Source organism: Pleurodeles waltl, chromosome 10, assembly GCF_031143425.1.
Source record: "Pleurodeles waltl isolate 20211129_DDA chromosome 10, aPleWal1.hap1.20221129, whole genome shotgun sequence".
In the NCBI taxonomy this organism is placed as follows: domain Eukaryota; kingdom Metazoa; phylum Chordata; class Amphibia; order Caudata; family Salamandridae; genus Pleurodeles; species Pleurodeles waltl.
This window is the reverse complement of record NC_090449.1, coordinates 980,562,663-980,582,778: the sequence shown is the minus strand read 5'-3', so window position 1 is coordinate 980,582,778 and position 20,116 is coordinate 980,562,663. Positions and strand designations below refer to the sequence as shown.

General features: G+C 47.2%; 1 protein-coding gene across 2 annotated transcripts in view; it reads left to right on the top strand.

Annotated features, from left to right (window-relative positions):
* Positions 1 to 20,116, top strand: part of C10H7orf78 (chromosome 10 C7orf78 homolog) — a 135,990-nt gene that overhangs the window by 8,765 nt on the left and 107,109 nt on the right. Inside the window, exon 2 of one of the 2 annotated variants that reach the window (XM_069211823.1) lies at positions 10,519 to 10,628. The exons of the other annotated variant lie outside the window; for it this stretch is intronic. The gene's annotated coding sequence lies outside the window, so the exon portion shown is untranslated. The remainder of the gene's footprint in view (positions 1 to 10,518; positions 10,629 to 20,116) is intronic. 2 annotated transcript variants of the gene reach the window in all.

The window sequence follows — 20,116 nt, the reverse complement described above, 5'->3', positions numbered from 1 at the left end:
CTATTTGTTTAAGCTGTTATTCCTGATCAGAAAGGAGTAGCTACTTCATGTTTCACATCATTGGAATGGTAATGATAAATCCTCTTTACTGGCAAAGTCGGATTTAACATTACTATTTTAGAAATGCCACTTTTAGAAAGTGGGCATTTCTCTTCAGTGACTGTTCTGTGTGCCTGACAGCCTGTCCTCAATACACACTTGTGCTGGGTGATAGCTACATTTGGGCATTCCCTCCAGACAGCCACAACACAGGACACTCAACTGCATCTGTATTCATATGCAAACTGATGGGTCTTCCTGAGCAGGAAGGAAGGGAGGGCTCACACTTACGCTTCAAAGGGTAGTAGTTTGACCCTACACAATGGACTGATTACCCCCCACAGACAGTCTGGCAGACAGAGCTGGGTTGAAAGGGATCCTTGTGCACTGCAAAGAGTTCATTTGAAGGCATACCCTACATCAAAGTCACTTTTGAGTATAAGTACTGGGTCTGTGACCCACGTAAAGCAACACTTTTGTACCTGCATCATACTGCTGGATCTACATCTGCATATTGCCAGAAGGACTGCTGTGCAGCCTAAAGAACTCATCTGTGGACTGCTGACCTGAAAGGCCAGCCTTGCTCTGCTGTTGACCTGCTGCTCTCTGCCTGTGCTGAAGGAGAGCTGGCATCTACCTTTGCCTAAAAATGTTCTCCAAGGGCGTGCTGGCTTGCCCCCTGTTTGTGAAGTCTCAGGCCCATCAAAGACTGTCACAGTGTCCTTTCCTCTGGAACTGCACGTTGCTGAACAAAAGGCCCGCCTTCCGACATCACCAACTCAGAAAGTTATTATAGCACAGAGTTATGACGAAGCCAGTCGGGGGAGGAGGGAATTTGGGTAGGGAACAGCAGGGAGAGAGATCTGAAAGAAAAGGTTCAAACAAATATGCACTTAGTCCTTCATAGAAATATAACTCATCAATAGACTCTTGACTAAATGCTTCTCCGTGAAATCAGATGGAGACCCCTTTTGAAATGAGGGCAAAGCCTCTTCTTTGAATCATGGAGCAAGAATAAACTACAACCTCAGAATCAAGAGATGGCAAGAGCTTTGGACTATGATCATCATGGAAATCAGAACCAAGAGATGGCAAGAGCTTTGGACTATGATCATACTCAGAATATCAATCCTGTAACATCTATGCATTCATAACATAAACCTTTGATCATGACCTAGAAAATCTCAAAGAATTAAATATGCTTTTCACATATTATGTGTTGGACCTGGCTTTTTGACAGGGTCATCCCCAAACTGTTTGCCTCCTTCCTCCTATTTGTTCTGACCTGTTGTTGTTGGCTTTTGAACTCTGGGCACTTTACCACTGCTAACCAGTGCTAAAGTGCATCTGCTCTCTGTGTAAATTGTACTGTTGATTGGTTTATCCATGATTGGCTATTTGATTTACTTGTAAGACCCTAGTGGAGTGCACTATATGTGCCTAGGGCCTGTATATTAAATGCTACTAGTGGGCCTGCAGCACTGATTGTGCCACCCACTTAAGTAGCCCCTTAACCTTGTCTCAGGCCTGCCAATGCAAGGCCTGTGTGTGCAGTTTCACTGTCACCTCGACTTGGCATTTAAAAGTACTTGCCAGCCTAAACCTCCCCTTTCTCCACATATAAGTCACCTCTAATGTGTGCCCTAGGTAACCCATAGAGCAGGGTGCTGTGTGAGTGAAAGGCAGGACATGTACCTGTGTAGTTTACATGTCCTGGTAGTGTAAAACTCCTAAATTCGTTTTTGCACTACTGTGAGGCCTGCTCCCTTCATAGGCTAACATTGGGGCTGCCATCATACATTGTTGAAGTGGCAGCTGCTGATCTGAAAGGAGCAGGAAGGTCATAATTAGTATGGCCAGAATGGTAATACAAAATCCTGCTGACTGAGCATTTCTTTGCACTTAAATCTTTCTGTGCCTTACAATCCACGTCTGTCTAGGTTTAGATGACAGCTCCTTGTGCATTCACTCAGACACACCCCAAACACAGGGTACTCAGCCTCACTTGCATACATCTGCATTTTGAATGGGTCTTCCTAGGCTGCTGCCTTGCTGAACTCTTGTCTGGCTGTATAAGTGCTCTCCAAGGGCTTGGATAGAGCTTGCCTCTTTTTCATTTGGACTCCTTGTGTGCCAAATAATTCGACGCCCAGCTTGCTCCGCGGTGAGAAATTCACTGCACGCCGACCCAGAGAGATGCCGCTCGACACAACGCCTGCGGTGCGACCGGAACTTCGACGCACGGCCCTGCATGGACAACGCCGCCCGACTTCCAGAAATGAAATCGACGCAACGCCTGCCGTGAGAAAGAAAATTCCACTAACAGCCTCCTGGAACGACGCACAGCCGGATAACAAGCCGAGGAATCCACGCACAGACCCTGGGACATCTGGTAATCCCGCGATCCATAGAAGGCGACGGTCCGCATGCCGGAAAACGATGCACATCTTCCCAGAGTGAAAAGTAACAACGCAAGTCTGTGTGTGAAGGGGCAAATCGATGCACACACCATTTTTTCTCCCGTAGAATGACGCACGTCTCCCTTCGTGAAAAATAGCGACGCAAGTCCGTGTGTGAAGGGGCGTAACCGACGCACACACCATTTTTCCACGCATCTCCTCTTCTGCGGCTCTCTGCGGAGATTTTCCACTCCAAACCAGGTACTTTGTGCTTGAAAGAGACTTTGTTTACTTTTTAAAGACTTAAGACACTTCATATCACTTTTTAGTGATATCTTTACAAATTCATATTGCATCTTTGATCGTTTTGACCTGCAAATACCCAGATAAATATTATATATTTTCCTAAACACTGTGTGGTGTATTTTTGTGGTGCTATATTGTGTTATTGTATGATTTATTGCACACACGCTTTACACATTGCCTTCTAAGTTAAGCCTGACTGCTCTTGCCAAGCTATCAGAGGGTGGGCACAGGATAATTTGGATTGTCTGTGACTTACCCTGACTAGAGTGAGGGTTCTTGCTTGGACAGAGGGTAACCTGACTGCCAACCAAAAACCCCATTTCTAACATTATGCTTTCCAAAAAACAATGAAAACTATGATTTGGCCGAAAAGGTTTTACTCATTGAACTTTAAGCGCTTTACTTATAATACCAAGCTTTTACTTGTCTTGCCTGAAGCGCTATGCTCGTTATGCTAAGGGGACGCTTTACTCATGTGGCCTGAATCACTTTGATTGTTGTGCCAAGAGCCTTTTACTCCTGTGGATTGAAGCACTTTGATTGCCGTGCCAAGAACACTTTACATCTGTGGACTTAAGCGATTGATTTGCCGTGCCAAGAGCAATTTACACCTGTGGACTGAAGCTCTTGAATTGCCGTGCCAAGAGCGCTTTACACCTGTGGACTGAAGCGCTTGAATTGCCGTGCCAAGAACGTTTTATATCTGTGTCTGAAGCGCTTGATTTGGCATGCCAAGAGTGATTTACACCTGTGGACTGAAGTGCTTGAATTGCCATGCCTAGAGCGCTTTACATCTGTGAACTGAAGCACTTGAATTGCCGTGCAAAGAGTGCTTTACACCTCTGCCCTGAAACGCATTTGATCGCAGCACCAAGGCTGCTGCACTCTAGAAACTAAAAAAGCTTTGCTCGTTGTACTAAGGGGCACTTTACTTCAGGAAGTAACGACTTCCTCCAAAATTGGGTTCATCAAGGCCTTACTGCTACGAGTACGACCTACTCGTTTTTTAATTCACCATGGCAACAAGGATACTTCGATTGGATGTCACTCTGCCATGCAGGAACTCTGCTCTTCTCCAGAGAACCTCCCACGAGGTCTGACTGCATCGAAGTCTTCAAAATAGTGAGCAACGTGCTTGGGTGTGGCTGGGCTTTATAGGCCTGCCACACCCCAAGATGGCAGCTGCCTCTAGAAACATGGGAATTGTAGTCCCTTCATGGAATAGCACTGATAAGTGCATCTTGTCCACCAATGCCCTGAACCTGCAGCTCTATGAGCTTTGCCACAGGGCAGACGACGCTGATGGCCACCTTTGGAAAAAGAGGGGATGACCGTTCATGGCCTTATTCCTGACATTGACTTTGTTTGCTGATCCCACCCGTAGGACTCCAGTCTGTGGTAGGTGGGTGTCTTACCCACTGGTTCTGGAGGGGGCATCATGCCCTGTGATCTTGATCCTGGGGAGGAGGGGGTAGGTGGGTGTCTTACCCACTGGTTCTGGAAGGGGCATTGTGCCCTGTGCTCTTGATCCTGGGGAGTGCAAGGTCACAGTCTCTCTGGTGGGTGTTAAACCCACTGGATTTGCAGGGGGCAGGCCACACAGCAGCCCATTGAGACAGGATTACATACCGTCCGCCGGCAGTGAAGGCTGCTCACTGGAGGTGGTGGTGGTGCTGCTGGTGGAGGGAGGCTCCTGCCCATCCCCTGCAACCTCGGACGGCTGCACAACCATGGTTGGTGGTGGGGGCTCGATCACAGTTCCTGCCCCAGGCCCCTTGCTCCTCCTGCCTGCTGGTGCTGGCTCCTTAGTCTTCCTGGCAGCTGGGGAAGGCTCATTTGTCTTTCTGGCAGCAGCTGGGCAGGCTCCTTTGTCTTCCTGGAAGAAGCTTGGGCAGGCTCCTTTGTCTTCCTGGAAGAAGCTTGGGCAGGCTCCTTTGTCTTCCTGGCAGCAGCTTGGGTAGACTCCTTTCCCTTCTTGGCAGCAGTTTGGGCAGGCTTCTCTCCCTTGAGGCTGCCGGGTGCAGGCTCCTTTACCCTCAGGACATATGCCCTGGATCCTTTTCCATCATGAGTGGGTGTGGTGACGACTGGGCCCGTGGACTGGGTGGCTGAGGTGCTTGGCTGGATTCTTCCCACCTTGGCCAGATGTGCAGGATGGGGGAGGGGTAGGGAAGAGGTCAATGGTGGATAGGAAAATATTTTTAGGGACAGTGGGTCGGGAAGAGGGATAAGGTTTGTGAGTGGAGGGAGAGGGAGTGGTGGTTGTTGGTGGTGTCTGTCTGCTGATTTTGGGTGCAGGTGCATGAGCTGGATGCTGTTGTGAGGTGGATGGCTGTTGGGTGTCTGAGTGCTTGTGTTTCGGTACCTTAGGGGGGGACAGACAGAGTGGGAGAGGACACAGGGGACATGTGCATGGCTGTTGTGGAGGTGTCTTCCAGTGAGGTGTGTTTTCTGCTTGGTGTGGTGGTGATGCTGGTAGTGGATGATAATGTAGTAGATGCAGGTGTGATTGTGGACGGAAGTCGGAGGGAGGTGGAGGTGGAGGAGGAGAAGGGGAGACAGTGGAAATAGTGGATGTTGTTATGTCTGCATCTGGATGGTGTTTGTGTGAGTGCCTGTGGGATGAAGTGTGGTGCTTGTGTTTGCCTGTACCACTCTTGTGTGTTGTCTTGTGTGCATGCTTGTCTGCCTGTGTGCTTGGGATGGGTTGGGGTTGAGGAGAATGGGACTGGGAAGTGGAAGTTGGAGGAGGTAGGGTAGAAACAGGGACAATGGATGCCATCAGAGAGGAGGCCAGAGCCTGGATCGATCTCTGTTGGGCCGTCAATCCAGTGTGAATGCCCTCCAGGAATGCATTAGTCTGTTGCATCTGGGCTGCCAGCCCTTGGATGGCATTCACAATGGTTGACTGCCATACAGAGATGCATCTCAGGAGGTCAATAGCCTCCTCACTCAGAGCAGCAGGGCTCACTGGGGTAAGGTCTGAGGTGCCTGGGGCGAAGGAGATGCCCACCCTTCTGGCCTGGGCGAGCAGGCATGGGCAACTCAATGAGGGGCTGCTGGGAGGGAGGTGCTGGTACGGGGGTGGTGGCTGTAGCTGGGGTGGTCACAGAGGTGTCCACCACCACCAGGGAGCTTCCATCGGAGGAGGTATATGTGTAAGAACTGTCCCCTCCAGTCTCTGCCGTGGTACTCCCCTCGCCCTCTATCCTACTGGTGCCCTCAGCATCAGTGGACTCTGCCTCCTGGGTCCTATGGGATGCAGCTCCCTGTGTCGCCGGTGCCTCTGCTCCTCCGCCAGATGATGCTAATGCACAAAGGACAGGGTGCCGAATCAATAAGGGAGGGAAGAGACAAAGAATACACTTGGTGAATGGCTGCAACAACACCACTGTTGGTGTACATAGCACCCTACACACAGGGAACAGGCCTACGCAACATGCCATAGCACTACCAGAGAAATAATTAGCAGCCAAGGCATGGGGAGGGACACACACCGCCAAATGCAGCACACCTGGGACCTACACAGCCCTGACCAGTAGTGGATGCTTACAAACTAGGTAGCAGGATTATCCTCTCAGAACCCTAGCCACCAGGGGACCTACTCTAAAATGGCAGGCCTGGCCTAGTGGCACCCACTGAAACACGTCCCCTACCCGGATACCACCCTAACATGCGTAAGTTGTAATGATGGGCACTGTACTCACCCGCTTGTGGGTGCTGTGATGCACTCAAACGCCCATCCAGCTCAGAATAGGCCAAAGCAAGTATGCGGGCCATCAGGGGGTCAGGGTTCAAATGGTACCCCTTCCTCATTGGGAGGCCATCCTCAGCTTGGCCTCTGCCGTCTTCTGAGCCTAGCATCTCAGGTCCTCCCACTGTCACATGGGCTCTCATTATGCTAAATGAGACTACTGGATTTCTAGGTAGCAGGGTTGTTCCTGGTGTGGGGGACTAAGTCTTATCCACTTGGAAGGACCACTGTCACCCCAAATCCGGTTTTGCTCCGGCTAACTAGCAGTGCCTCATTTCTCCCAAGGGGAAGAGATGATTGGGCAGCCGAGCGCATGACATCTTTGGAACTTCTCAGGGAAGTCTTGGTCACTCAGATCCAAACCAGCTCTCTCATTTACAGTATGATCTCATATACAAATGACAAAGGCAGTTTGAGTTTTATAGATTGTTTTAATAAAACGACTGCATTTTAGATATTAAGGCGTGAGCCGCAATAACCAGAACCATACAACACAGTAGGATTGAAATAGTCACGAGGAGAGTGAAACATAAAAATAACGCTATCATGGTGTTAATAAATTCTACTCTCTCTCAGTTAGTTCTATTTAGAGCATAGCATGTTAAGCTTCTAACTTGCCTTTTAGATTCCCTGGGAAGCCATCAACCCTCATACCTGAGCAAAGGCCTGTGATTTGGTTCAGCATCTGCAAAGAGGCAGTCAGCGTCTAGTTGTGGTTCCCTGGTCGGAATCTCCCTCTTGCGTGTATTAGGACAAGGAAGTGTTTTTATAACTAACATGTCAGTGTGATCACAAAATGTCCCTACGCAAGAATGCCAAAGACTAAACTCCTACCACATCTATCGGCAATGTACCAGACTGTATCCTTGACTGAAGCACAGAGTGAACAGGAATGTGTTATTGAAAACTCCAGTGCTGAAGTAGGCTAAACAGTGTGATATAAAAAATAAAACAAGACCGTAGTACTGGCTATTTGAAAAATAAAAGTATGAGGCTGAATAAAAAGCATTTGGAGCAAAGTGCACAGAGGCTCTATGCTGCGAGCAAAGGAATAAAATACATCCAGGGCAAAGTGCACAAAGGCCTAACGCCTGAAGCTAACGCGCAAAGGATACATAAAACTGACCACACTACACCACCGTTTGTGACAGTGGGTGCTCCCCCTGCCATAGACCACCAGGGTCTGCATGTCCTTGGCGATGGCATACCATATACCCTTCTTTTGATGGGCGCTGACCTGCAGAGGAAATACACAAAGGAAAATAGTATTAGTCAAACAGTCCTGCCTGTTACACTTTTGGCCCACCATACCCCTTCACATCACCACATGAACATACTGTACAAATCACACTTACCCATTACAAGTTAACAGCTTGTAAAGTTCTGTTGTAGCCCCATTGTTCAGTTTTTGACTGGTTCCTCACTCTTTTGCCCCATAGATTGCTACTGCTGTGGATGAATAGGAGATGGAGACATACCCCCGTGTACAGACCCCTGGTGGACTTGGCAACAATGGAGGACGGGCACATCATCCTCACCTATAGACTTGACAGGGCCACAATCACAGAGCTGTGTCCCCAATTGGAGCCTGACCTGATATCTGATATCCGTCACCCCACTGGGTTCCCCCATCTTGTGCAAGTTCTATCAGTGCTCCATTTCCTGGCAGCTGGTTCTTTCCAAGTGACAGTGGGCTTGGCAGCAGGAATGTCACAGCCAATGTTCTCAATAGCGCTGACCAGAGTGTTGCCTGCCCTGATTACACATGTACAGCTACATTGTATATCCACACGTAGGAGATTAGGCCACAGTGAAGGTCGAGTTCTATGCAATGGGACATATCCCCAATATAATTGGGGCGATTGATGGAACATATATTGCATTTGTCCCCCCGTCAAAATGAACAGGTGTTCAGGAATCGTAAGAGTTTCCACTCTATGAATGCACAGACGGTGTACTTGGCGGACCAGTACATCTCCCATGTCAATTCTAAGTATCCTGGGTCGGTGCATGATGTCTATGTCCTGAGGAATAGCAGCATTCCAAGGGGCATATTTATACTCTGTTTGCACCAAATTAGTGTCATTTTTTTTTACTCTAATTCGGTGCAAAACTAACTCCATATTTATACTTTGGTGCTAGACCCCTCTAGCACCAAATTTATGGAGTTAAAGTCATTTTTTGAAAGTGGAGACCTACTTTGCCTTAATGAGATGCAAGGTAGGCGTTCCCGTGCAAAAAATGACTCTATGGCCTTAACGCCATATTTAGGGGCATATTTATACTCTGCAGCATATTTATACTCTGTTTGCACCGAATTAGTGTCATTTTTTTTTTACTCTAATTCTGTGCAAAACTAACTCCATATTTATACTTTGGTGCTAGACCCATCTAGGACCAAGGCCCTGATTTAAACTTTTTTTGCACCGCATTAACGTCATTTTATAACGCAAAAGTTGTGCAAACTTACAAAATATTGGCCCTTATTTATACTTTTTGCTGCAAAACTGCACTAACTCAGTTTTGCACCAAAAAGTTTAGCACCGGCTTGCACCATTTCTGTGCACCAGCTGGGCACCATATTTATGGAATGGTGCAAGCCGGTGCAAAGTGTAGGCTAGAGTTTTAAAAAATGACTTTAGTCGGGTGGGGCTGGCAGTATGAAAGAAGAGGGTTTAGTACCAAAAAATGGCTTTAGGCAGGTTAGAGTTTAAAAAAATGACTCTAACCAGATTATCGTCATTTTATGGTGCTAAACCTACCATGCCCCATGACTCCTGCCTTAGAAAAGGCAGGAGTCATGCCCACCACCCCAGTGGCCAGCACAGAGGACAGGGGTCCCCTGGGCATGGCCATTGCACCCTGTGCCATGTATGGGGGCCCATTTCAGGGCCCCTCTATGGCACTTTCAAAAATAGAAAATGCACTTACCTGTACTTACCTGGGATGGGGTCCCCCATCCTCACAGTCCCTCTAGTGTGGGTGGGGGCGCCCCTAGGGCCTAGGGAGGGCACCTCTGGGCTTATTCCATGGTGTTCCACCATGGAAATAGGGCCACAGGTCCCCTAACGCCTGCCCTGACCCAGGTCTTAAAAAATGGGGCAAAGCAAGCTTTGCCCCATTTTTGGACCCCTCCTCCCTCCCTTGCACCATTTTTACATGGGAGTATAAATATGGTGTTAAGGCCATAGAGTCATTTCTTTGCACGGGAACGCCTACCTTGCATCTCATTAAGGCAAGGTAGGTTTCCACTTCCCAAAAATGACTTTAACTCCATAAATTTGGTGCTAGACGGGTCTAGCACCAAAGTATAAATATGGAGTTAGTTTTGCACTGAATTAGAGTAAAAAAGAAAATGACGCTAATTCAGTGCAAACAGAGTATAAATATGCCCCTTAGCGTCAAAAAATGATGCTAATCTGGTCAGAATCATTTATTTTGACTCAAAACTGCCTAACGTCATTTTTTTTTAAGCTAGCCTACCCTTTGCACCGGCTTGCACCATTCCATAAATATGGTGCCCAGCTGGTGCTAAAAAATGGTGCAAGCCGGTGCAAAAAATTTTGGGGCAAAACTGCCTTAGTGCAGTTTTGCACCAAAAAGTATAAATAAGGCCCCAAATGTGATGGCCCAACTACAGAGGAACAGGGTGTGGCTAATAGTTAAACTCTGGTCCCCACCCAGTATATGTTGGTGTATGGGAATGGTGTGGGCCATCTAGGTTAGTGTGTGGCTAAATGTTGTCCCTCAATATTTGCATGTGATTCTGGTTACCCCGACCTCTCATGGCTGCTGACAATTGTGACGAATGCCAGGACAAGGGCAGAAGAACATTATAATGAGGCGCATGGGTGAACCAGAAGGATAATAGAAAGGATCTTTGGCCTGAAGGCCAGGTTCAGGTGCCTCCAACTAACAGGTGGATCCCTGTTCTATTAACCCAAGAAAGTCTGCCAGATAATAGTGGCATGCTGCATGTTGCACAACCTTGCCCTGAGACGCCATGTGCCTTTTCTGCAGGAGGAGGAGGCTGGAGATGCCCTTGTGGCAGCAATCGACCCTGTTGACAGTGAGGATGAGGATGAGGACAACAGAACATCAGTCATCAGACAATACTTCCAAAGACACACGTAAGACACTGTTACTTCACATTTTAATTCGATTTTTTGGAATTTCTGTGGCACTGGCATGCTGTTATTTCCCATTTCTAAGCACACTTACTGTACCCTTTGGCAATTCATTTTCCAGATGTTGGTGACCTCATATATCCTCCCTGTGTGATCACTGCAGCCAGCTATAGGCCATTAACCTATGCTCATTTTCTGTACAGTTGCATTGCAATGTTTGTATCTGTTTAAATGAATACATACTTGAAAGATTTGACATACTCCATACTTTTTTTTTCCAAGGGTGTTTATTGAAGTGCTAAAATATTGAGGGGCAAGTGCAATGGAATAGGGTGATGATGGAGGAATGTCCAGGGTATTGTTCCAGTCTGTTTGTAGCACAAATGCATTGTTCAAGGGGACATAGGAAGGGGCGCAATGGCAGTTCAAGGTGGACAGCGTGACAGGGTGCGACACAAGGGTGACAATCAGGAGAGTCGCATTTCCTGGCGTAGGTCTTGGCAAGTGTCTCTGGCTTATGTCTGGTTCACAGGGAACAGTGGTTTACCTTCTGCAGGAGGAGGGATTCTGGTGGCCTTTTGGTCCTGTGGCGGGGCCTCCCAGCCACTAGCGGCAGCGGAGGTGGAAGGCTGTTCAGATGTCTGGCTAGTGGCAGGGGCCCGCTGTTGTGTGACTGCCTCCCTCATAATATTGGCCATGTCTGCCACCACCCCTGCTATGGAGACCAGGGTGGTGTTGATGGCCTGCAAGTCCTCCTTGATCCCCTGGTACTCCCCCTCCTGCAGCCACCTGTTCTCCTGCACATTGTCCAGGATCTGGACCATCATTACCTGGGAATGTTGATATGCTCCCAGGATCTCTGAAAGTGCCTCCTGGAGAGTCGATTCCCTGGGCCTGTCCTCCCCCTGGCACACAGCAGTCCTCCCAGTGTCCCTGGTGGCCTGTGCCTCTGTCCCTTGAACCATGTGCCCACTGCCACTGACCCCAGGTCCCTGATTGTCTTGGGTATGAGGTGTGGCCTGGGGTCCCTGTAGAGGTGGACACACTGTTGATTGATGTGTCCTGGGTACAGAGGTGTGGGTACGCTGAGTGGGTGCTGTGGTGGTGTTTCCTGATGGGGAGGTTCTGTGGTGGTGTGTGACTGGGCCTGGGTAACCGGCTGTCCTGAGGTCCCTGATGGGCCAGGTTGGTCATCCAGATCCAGAAGACCAGAGTGGCTGTCATCACTGTGGGCCTCTTCTGTTTCCGGGACTGGATATTTCTGGCACCTCCTCTCCGCTGACATTGGCTCAGGTACCTGTGGGGATGTAAATGATGTGTTACTGTTTCTGCGTCTGACATATTGTGCATCCATGAATTGACCTCTTTGTTTGTATTTGACCTGGCAGCTTTCCCTTGTGTAAGTTGGTATATGGTGGGATAGCTGATTCTCTCTAGTGTGCATGCTTTAGTGATAGGTGTCCATGCAGGGCTGTGATTGGTGTCCATGCATTGGTATGGCATGCAGGGCTTGGCATTGGGATGAGTGAGATGTGATGGTGGGGTCTGTGGTAGAGTGATGGGAGTGAGAGTGGGGGTATGTGATGGCATGCAGGTAGGGGGGTGATAGTTGTAGAGAGTTGACTTACAAGAGTTCAGTCCTCCTACTCCAGCCAGGCCCTTAGAATGCATGATTGCCAAGGCTTGCTTCTTCCATGTTGTTAGTTGTAGGGGAGGAGGTGGGGTCCACCGCCAGTCCTCTGTACAGCGAGTTGGTGTCTTGCTGCAATGGAACCTATCTTCCCCTGTAGGTCATTCCACCTCTTCCTGATGTCATCCCTAGTTCTGGGGTGCTGTCCCACGGCATTGACTCTGCCCACTATTCTCTGCCATAGCTCCATCTTCCTAGCAATCAATATGTGCTGCTCCTGTGCTTCAAATAGCTGTGGCTCTACCCTTATGATTTCCTCCACCATGACCCTTAGTGCCTCTTCTGTGAATCAGGGGTGTCTTTGTGGTACCATGGGTGTTGTGTGAGGTGTGTAGGTGAGGGTGTGTTGGGTAATGTGTTGGGGTGTATGATGTGGGGTGCGTGGGTGGTGTATAGGTGTAAGTGGTGTGTGGCTCTGGTTTTGTCTGTGGTCTAGGTGTCTGTCTCTTGGCTTTTTTTTGTGTTCGTAAAGAGTTGTGAGTACTGTGGGTGTGTGTTTTATAGTGTGTTTTATAGTTGTGTAGGTGTGTGGGTATGTGGGTGTGGTGTGTGTATGGGTGTCAGTTGTGTGTTGTTTGAATTGTCCAATGTGGTGTTGTTTTGTTTGTGTGTGTGTATTTTGAGGGCAGCAGTATGTACCGCCGTTGAATGTCCGCCGTGGTGATTCGCGGGTCATAATGTGGTGGGCATTGTTCTGTTAGCGTAACGGTGTGGGTTTTGATGTCACCAGTTTATCACTGACCTTTGGGCTGGTGGAATTGTGTTTGTGGCTGAATAGTGACGGATGGGTGTGTGTCATAATATGGTGAACGGCTATCCACAGGGGCGGCGGTACGTTGGAGGCCGTCAGTGGGTTGGTAAGTGGGATTTACCCCCAATGTCATAATGAGGGCCTATGTGTTTAAAAATGACCTGCAAGGTCCCTGTATCCATCCTGCACACTTTTGGGTGGCTGGGATTGTCAGAATACAACAGGCATAAGACGCCTAGGCAATAAGTGTCATCCGGTGCCGTTTTCAATCACTTTTCTGGCTGCAACACAGTGAGGACAGAAGTCTTGACACTCCCTAAAATAAAATTGGGTTTGTACTTCCCCAGCCCGACGGGACTACCAATACCCTTATGATCGATTGTGTTATTTAAGCACTGTGTTCATTGTATACTTAAAACACTAATATTTTGAAATGTACGTATTAAGTTTTGATAGTTTTGGCCTTAATGTGTTTTGTAATACAACAGCCTATACTTATAAACCTGTGTGAGTCTTTTCATGGTGTATTCATTGTTTTACTGTGTGAGTGTGTTGCACAAATACTTTACAAATTGCCTCTTTAGATAAACCTGGCTGCTCTATGCCAAGCTACCAGAAGGTGAGCACAGGTTTATCTTTGAGTGTGTACTTTTCTTACCCTGACTAGAGTGGTGGTGAGCATGAGTGAATACCTCAGCTAACCAGGAATCCCTTTTCTAACAACACCTAATAAATGTTGTCTTGAACTAATGCTGAAGAAGCTCAATTCTGCTAAAGTGCAGATTCTAGTTGCTGGAGCGGTCAGGGTGGGTTGTAAAAATATAGACTCAAAGCTTCATATAAATATGAAGAAACCTGATTGAAAATTACTTGAGAATCTGTACGCAAACAGAAGATCAAAGCATTCTTACAATGTCTCGTGTCATGTGCAATAAAAAGCGGATGGAGTTAGTGTTTCATGGTCTTCATGGGAAAGGAGAAGAACAATCTAAAATGCACCATAGTCTGCTACATGCTGCCTAACTGAATAGAGGTCCAATTGGGGTCCCTAGATCAAGCAAGAGGAGTTAGTGTAAAAAACGATTCCCTGCCTTTAGCAAATCCTTTGGCTTTTTATAGCCCCACAACTTTGCCCCAAGGGTCCCTGCCACAATGGATTGCACTCGATAAGCCGCAAAGGTGGGGCCTATTGACCTGTGTACTGGCTCAGCGTAGCCTCACATTTGAATAAGTGGACTGACCGAGACAGCTTTGAATTGAAACTCATTTCAAGGTAATCATAATGATTCACATGTTCTAGAGGAATTCCATACCTTCTAAAAGCACTCCTCGGCATAACACTTCCCCTTTAGAATCATGCATTTTCTTTGTGAGATGCTGATCTGTAGTTTATTTATATTACAATAACCCTTAAGGGGTTTGTGTATGGACATCTCAATGAGAGGCAACAGCACTGCATTATCAGCAAAAAGCACTAGTGACACTTTTTGTCCCCCTCAGACTGGCACATCGAGGTTTAGGGCCTTCAAATAACGGTCATCGCTGTTGATGAAGATATTACACAAAGGTTGGGCCAGACACAGCCAAGCCTGACTCCAACACTGATATTAAAGCCGGAAGTTACTTTTCCTCTCGGGCTGGATATTACTGGAGATGTATCATTATTAAATACGAGGTTGATTGCCAATAACAGTTTTTTGTGCAGACAAATGCTCACAATTTCTGCCACAGCAGTTCAAGGTCAACAATGTCAAAGGCCATTTTAAGATTGAGAAAGTTCATACACAATCTTGATTTTTTACTGCAGGTGTATTTTAGGCCGATGATAAACAGACATATGGAATCATCTATACTATCCTGGCCTCTTCTAAAGGCTGCCTGTGAAGCATTGCTAATCCTGTTGTCACACATACGATTGTCTAGAGTGGTGTGTAAGAGTTTAGCATAGATCTCCCTTACTGCATCCGAGCACCTTTCTTGTGGATCAGAACAATTATGACTGTCTCCTGCCAGATGGCATTGTAGGTAGGTACTAAGACTGGTACCTGAGCTGTGAGGTCACAGTTTGACAACTGGCACCCCATCAGCGCCGGATGTCTTGTTATGCTTCTGACTAAGAACTACTAGTAGCATCTCACCCTTGGTGAATTCATTATGCAATAGGACATTTCCAGTTGGCATGATCAGACGGGCCTTAGGAACTCCTTCCGATAATCTTCCTCTTCTATCAGGCCACCGCTCCCCAGAGCGATCATCGTAGGAGCAGATATTCCATGACTGGCAGTGCTCTACAGTTATGAAAAGCACTTAAACCAAGAGTCGGGCCAGAACCTTTTTTTCTATTTTTTTGCCCTACCTTCCGAGCCCCACCTGACTAATTCCCAGAAGCACCTTGCTTCTCAGTGCATCCATTAGAGCCTGCCAAGCTTTTACATGCATATTATTATTTTTTTGCAATTTTACAAGAGACTCCTGTCTTAGGGTTTATAGATGGATTTTGCCACCTGGAGTATTAGGTCTTGTTTTTATTGCAATAGATAGAGATTGGTTTAACTTACTGCACTCCATATCAAACCATTGAATATGTGTATGGTTGTTACTGCTAGCATATATGTATGCTGAAACAGATTGTAGCATGCTTTTCCAATGAGATAATTTAATTACGATTTCAAACTTTCAAATTGCCTCCGGGTCATGGGGATCTTCTTCTTTAGGTATTCATTAGTCTCAAGTGGCCAATGCTAGCCCTGCTAAAATGCCACCAGGCAGTGGACTTCCTGTTTGTTGTTAACTGCAGTGCTGCTTTCAGTAATTCTTGACGATATTGTGGTTGGTCAAAGATGCCCTTATTTGCACTCTTAGGTAAGCTATCAGTGGGTCATTCTTAATTCTTTGTTACACTTTGAGGTCAATGACCAACTGTCATGCTTCCATATTGAATAGTCTATAATCTATCAAGCTAGCACATCCCTGGATCAAAATATATACTGCTCAGGTGAGTTTGAGGGCAAGGATCCATTTAAGGGATATAAGTCATTGTTAAGCATAAAAAACAAAAGGTGGTTCATTTTCTGGAACAATGAATTCTCAGTGTTGATGGGTATGTGAGGCTGCAAACTATGGAGTTATGTAGAACATCTTGGGCATTGCAAAATGATGTGATGCCATGCCCCTGACTGGCATGGTTGCGGTGGTGACACTGAGTACAACAAAGAATGCCAACATGCTTCTCTAATATGGCAAGCTGCTTGTGAAATTCTGGCTGACGCCCCAGCAGAAAAAATACATTCAGAATATTTTTTTAAAAACTTCGAGCCATATGTACAAACACTTTTTCCCATAGACACAGAATGGGTAAAAACGTTTTTCTACATCTGGCCCTTCATTTTATTGACATTCACATAAAAAACAACAAAACTTGCAGTGGGAAAGTCTAATTGCAAATTAGGAGAGTCATCAAATCAACATTTCATGATTTCTCAATAATTAATAGTCTTGTACATTGCAAAAGGGGTAACAGAAGAAAGCGTTATTGGGATTAATATTTACTTGATCCAAGTGATTAAGCTAGGATCATCATAGAAAATTCACCCTTATCACACTTGGCAGCCACAGACATTCAGAATATCTTTACTGGAATTTGGTAGCAGCTGGAACTTGTTGCTGATTTGACAAAATGCCGGCTCAACTGAGCCCATCCTGGTGGATACCCAAATAGTTAATCTACTTTTGGTTCTCCCTTTTGTTTCCTTTATGGTTTTTGTGGTGTAGGAAGAAAAGCCACCAGGGTGATATAATCCATTGTCCAGGTCTCCTGCATATTATATTTGATTTTACATACGCCACATAGTTTGCTAGTTTTTGTTTTAGGCCTGCAATATTCCAGCTTAGCACATGTATCTATTCCTCAAGGCTGGAGGGAGAGGCTAGCTGCTCGTGGATGGCATTTTACAAGAGTTGATGGAACTGTGAAAGATAAATCTGTGAGTCTAGGCCATCCACTTGATGTAGGCTTATATAATATATGATTCTTGTTGGCAAATCTGTGAGCATCACCTAGGCTCTCGGTGTTCATGCTTACTGTAGATGGTTGCTTATTTATTCTCAGGTTACATATTCATTCTTAAAGCTACGTACGAGGGACGTCGAGCTGATACAAGGGCACAGCAAAATTGGTTTCAAATACTGTTGGGTAAGGTTCAAGTAAACTGTCTTGCACCAATGTGCCGCAATTAGCCAGAGTAGTGCTATTGATCAGCATCATCTCTGCTGTGGGCTAATTTGCCCAGCTTGTTATGGTGGTTTCCCCTTTCTGCATTGGCTTTGGCTAAATAAACACAACTCTCAGTAACTCTAGAGAAGAAAGGTTTTCCAATCCTTGCAGAGAATGTAAGACTCAATAGATTAATCTGTTTAAGATGTCGTGCTATCCTCAAGACTGGTAGGTTGGTGTGAGTAAAACAATTTAGGGTTGCATGGTGGTACTAATGCTGGGTGCCTCAGAGATCCCTGATATATTAGTTAGAAGTCTGCTATGGCCATATCCTCCCTGCCCTGGTGGCAAATTTTTGGGCATGCTGCTCATCAGTATGGAACGTGGTTCGCTTGTGTTTTCCATATCAGTCTTTGAAGCTTCTGTCCATGAACCTGTTCAGTATAAACTATTCTAGGTGTGATTTCATGTGTGTTACGGACACCATGAGAAGCTTTCAATTTTGATGTTGCTGCTGGTAAGGTGTCAACTCCAGGATAGACTGTTCTATGGATAGTGGCATGATAAGCACTGGCACCAAGAACACAACTTAATGGTTTGTGGCGCTTTGAACGCAGTGGTCACGGGATAATGTACGTGGTACGAATATGCAAGCTGAGGGCTGTCGATGGCTGAAAAACCAGAATTCTGCCAAACTAAAGCATTATCAGGAACTTTGGCCATTGAACCTGTACCAGGATAGACTTCAGGCTGAGGCCCTTCACTGACAGTGAACCCTAGTTTCCAACAGGAATAACACGTTTTCTGGAATTTCGGCAACAGATCCTGTGCCTGCCATATAAGATTCATGAGCATAATTGTTGGGGTGGAATAGCAAGGTCTCAGGCTGCTGATCTGGCTTTGTCTCACTACTTGTTGTTTTTGGAGTATCCCGTCCTACTCCATCAGTTGTGTTATTATTCGACTCGAGTGGGAACTCAATCAGTTTTTGTATATCGTGGCTACTGGGGGATGAGAGGGGCCTCATCACAAGAGCCACGTCTTCAGGTTCATCCTGAAGATGGTGAGCGACGGGCTTTGTCTGAAGTGCAGGGGGAGGTTGCAGCTCTTTGCTGCAATGTATAGGTGAAGGATCATCCTTTGGCGATGGTTTTGCGGATGCGAGGGATGGTGGCCAGGGCCATCTGGATGGAGCGGAGAGATCTGGTGGGGATGTGGAAGGAAACGCAGAGGTTCAGATAAGCTGGCCCTGCGTTGTGTATGGCCTAGTACTTTTGGGTAAGTAGTTTGAAGGTGATTTGCTTCTCGATCGGTAGCCAGAGGAGGTCCCTCAGGTGTTGGGAGATGTGTTCTCTGTGTGGGAGATCCAGAATGAGTCTGGCGGTAGCGTTCTGGATGAGTTGTAGTTTTTTGATATTTCTAGTTGAGGTGCCGGCGTAGAGGGCATTGCTGTAGTTGAGCTTGCTTGTGGGATCTATCTGAAGATCTTCCGAAGTTTGCCAAGTGTGTGCCAGCAGGAGGAGGCAACTGAGTTTACCTGGCGGGTAATGGATAGGGAGGGGGTCAAAAATGATGCCTAGGTTGCGGGCATGCTCAGTCGGTGCAGGGGGGCTACTGAGGGATGTGGGCCACCAGGAGTCATCCCAAGCTGAGGTGGCGTTTCTGAAGATGATGAGCTCTGTCTTGTTGGAGTTTAGCTTGAGGCAGCTTTCTCTCATCCAGGTGGCTACGGCTTCCATTCCTGAGTGGAAGTTCCTTTTGGCAGTGTCTGGGTCTTCGGTGAGGGAAATGATGAGTTGTGTGTCATTGGCATATGACACAATGTTTATACCGTGGTTTCTGATGATGGCTGCGAAAGGGGCCATGTATACTTTGAACAGTGTGGGGCTCAGTGAGGATCCTTGGAGGACTCCGCAGTTGACTCCTGTGAGTTTGGATGTGCAGGGCGGAGTCTAACCCTCTGCGTCCTCCCGGACTGGAAGGAGAGGATCCATTCCAAGGTTCTTCTGCGGATACCCATGTCGTGGAGTCTGGTGTGCAGTGTGCTGTGGGAGACCGTGTCAAAAGCTGCTGAGAGGTCGAGGAGTATGATCGCTGCAGTGTGGCCACGGTTTAAGAGTAATTGAACGTCGCCGGCTGTCTCCTGCTGTGGTTGCCTCGGAAGCCGGACTGGGAGCTGTCCTGGGAGTTGTTGGCCTCTATGAAATTCCGTAGTTGTTAGTTGATTGCTTTCTCCAGTACTTTGGCGGGGTAGAGTAGCAGGGAAATGGACGGGAAATTCTCTAGTTTTGATCGGTCAACCGAAGGTTTCTTAGGGAAAGGGCATATTTCGGCATGTTTCCAGTCCTCAGGAGGCGTTGACTGTGTTCTGGAGCGTGGGGGCGATGGATACACTGGCTGTGATGTATATGTGGTGCGGACAGGGGTCAGCGGGGGCTACAGAGTGGGTGCTGTTCATAATGCTTACTGTTTACTCTGCGGTGAGCGTGGACCAGCTGTGGATGGTCTGGCTGGGTTCTGGGGGGCTCGGTCATAGGTTCCGGTGCCAGGATTTTCTGGAAGGAAGCTGATGTAGATGTCCTGGATCTTGTGGTGGAAAAAGGTGGTGAGTTTGTCACAGAGGTCCTGTGATGAGGGGTGCTGGTGGCTTCAGAGGGGGGATCTGTGACCTCGTTGATGACTGAGAAGAGTTCCTTAGAGTTGCATGCGGAGGAGATGATGCACTCCCGGAATACGTCCTTTCTTGCATTCTTGATTTTTCGGTGGTGGGCGGTGGTAGCGGCTCGGAATAAAGCGAGGTCTTCGCTGGTTTGGCTGTTCCTCCATTTTTTCTCTAA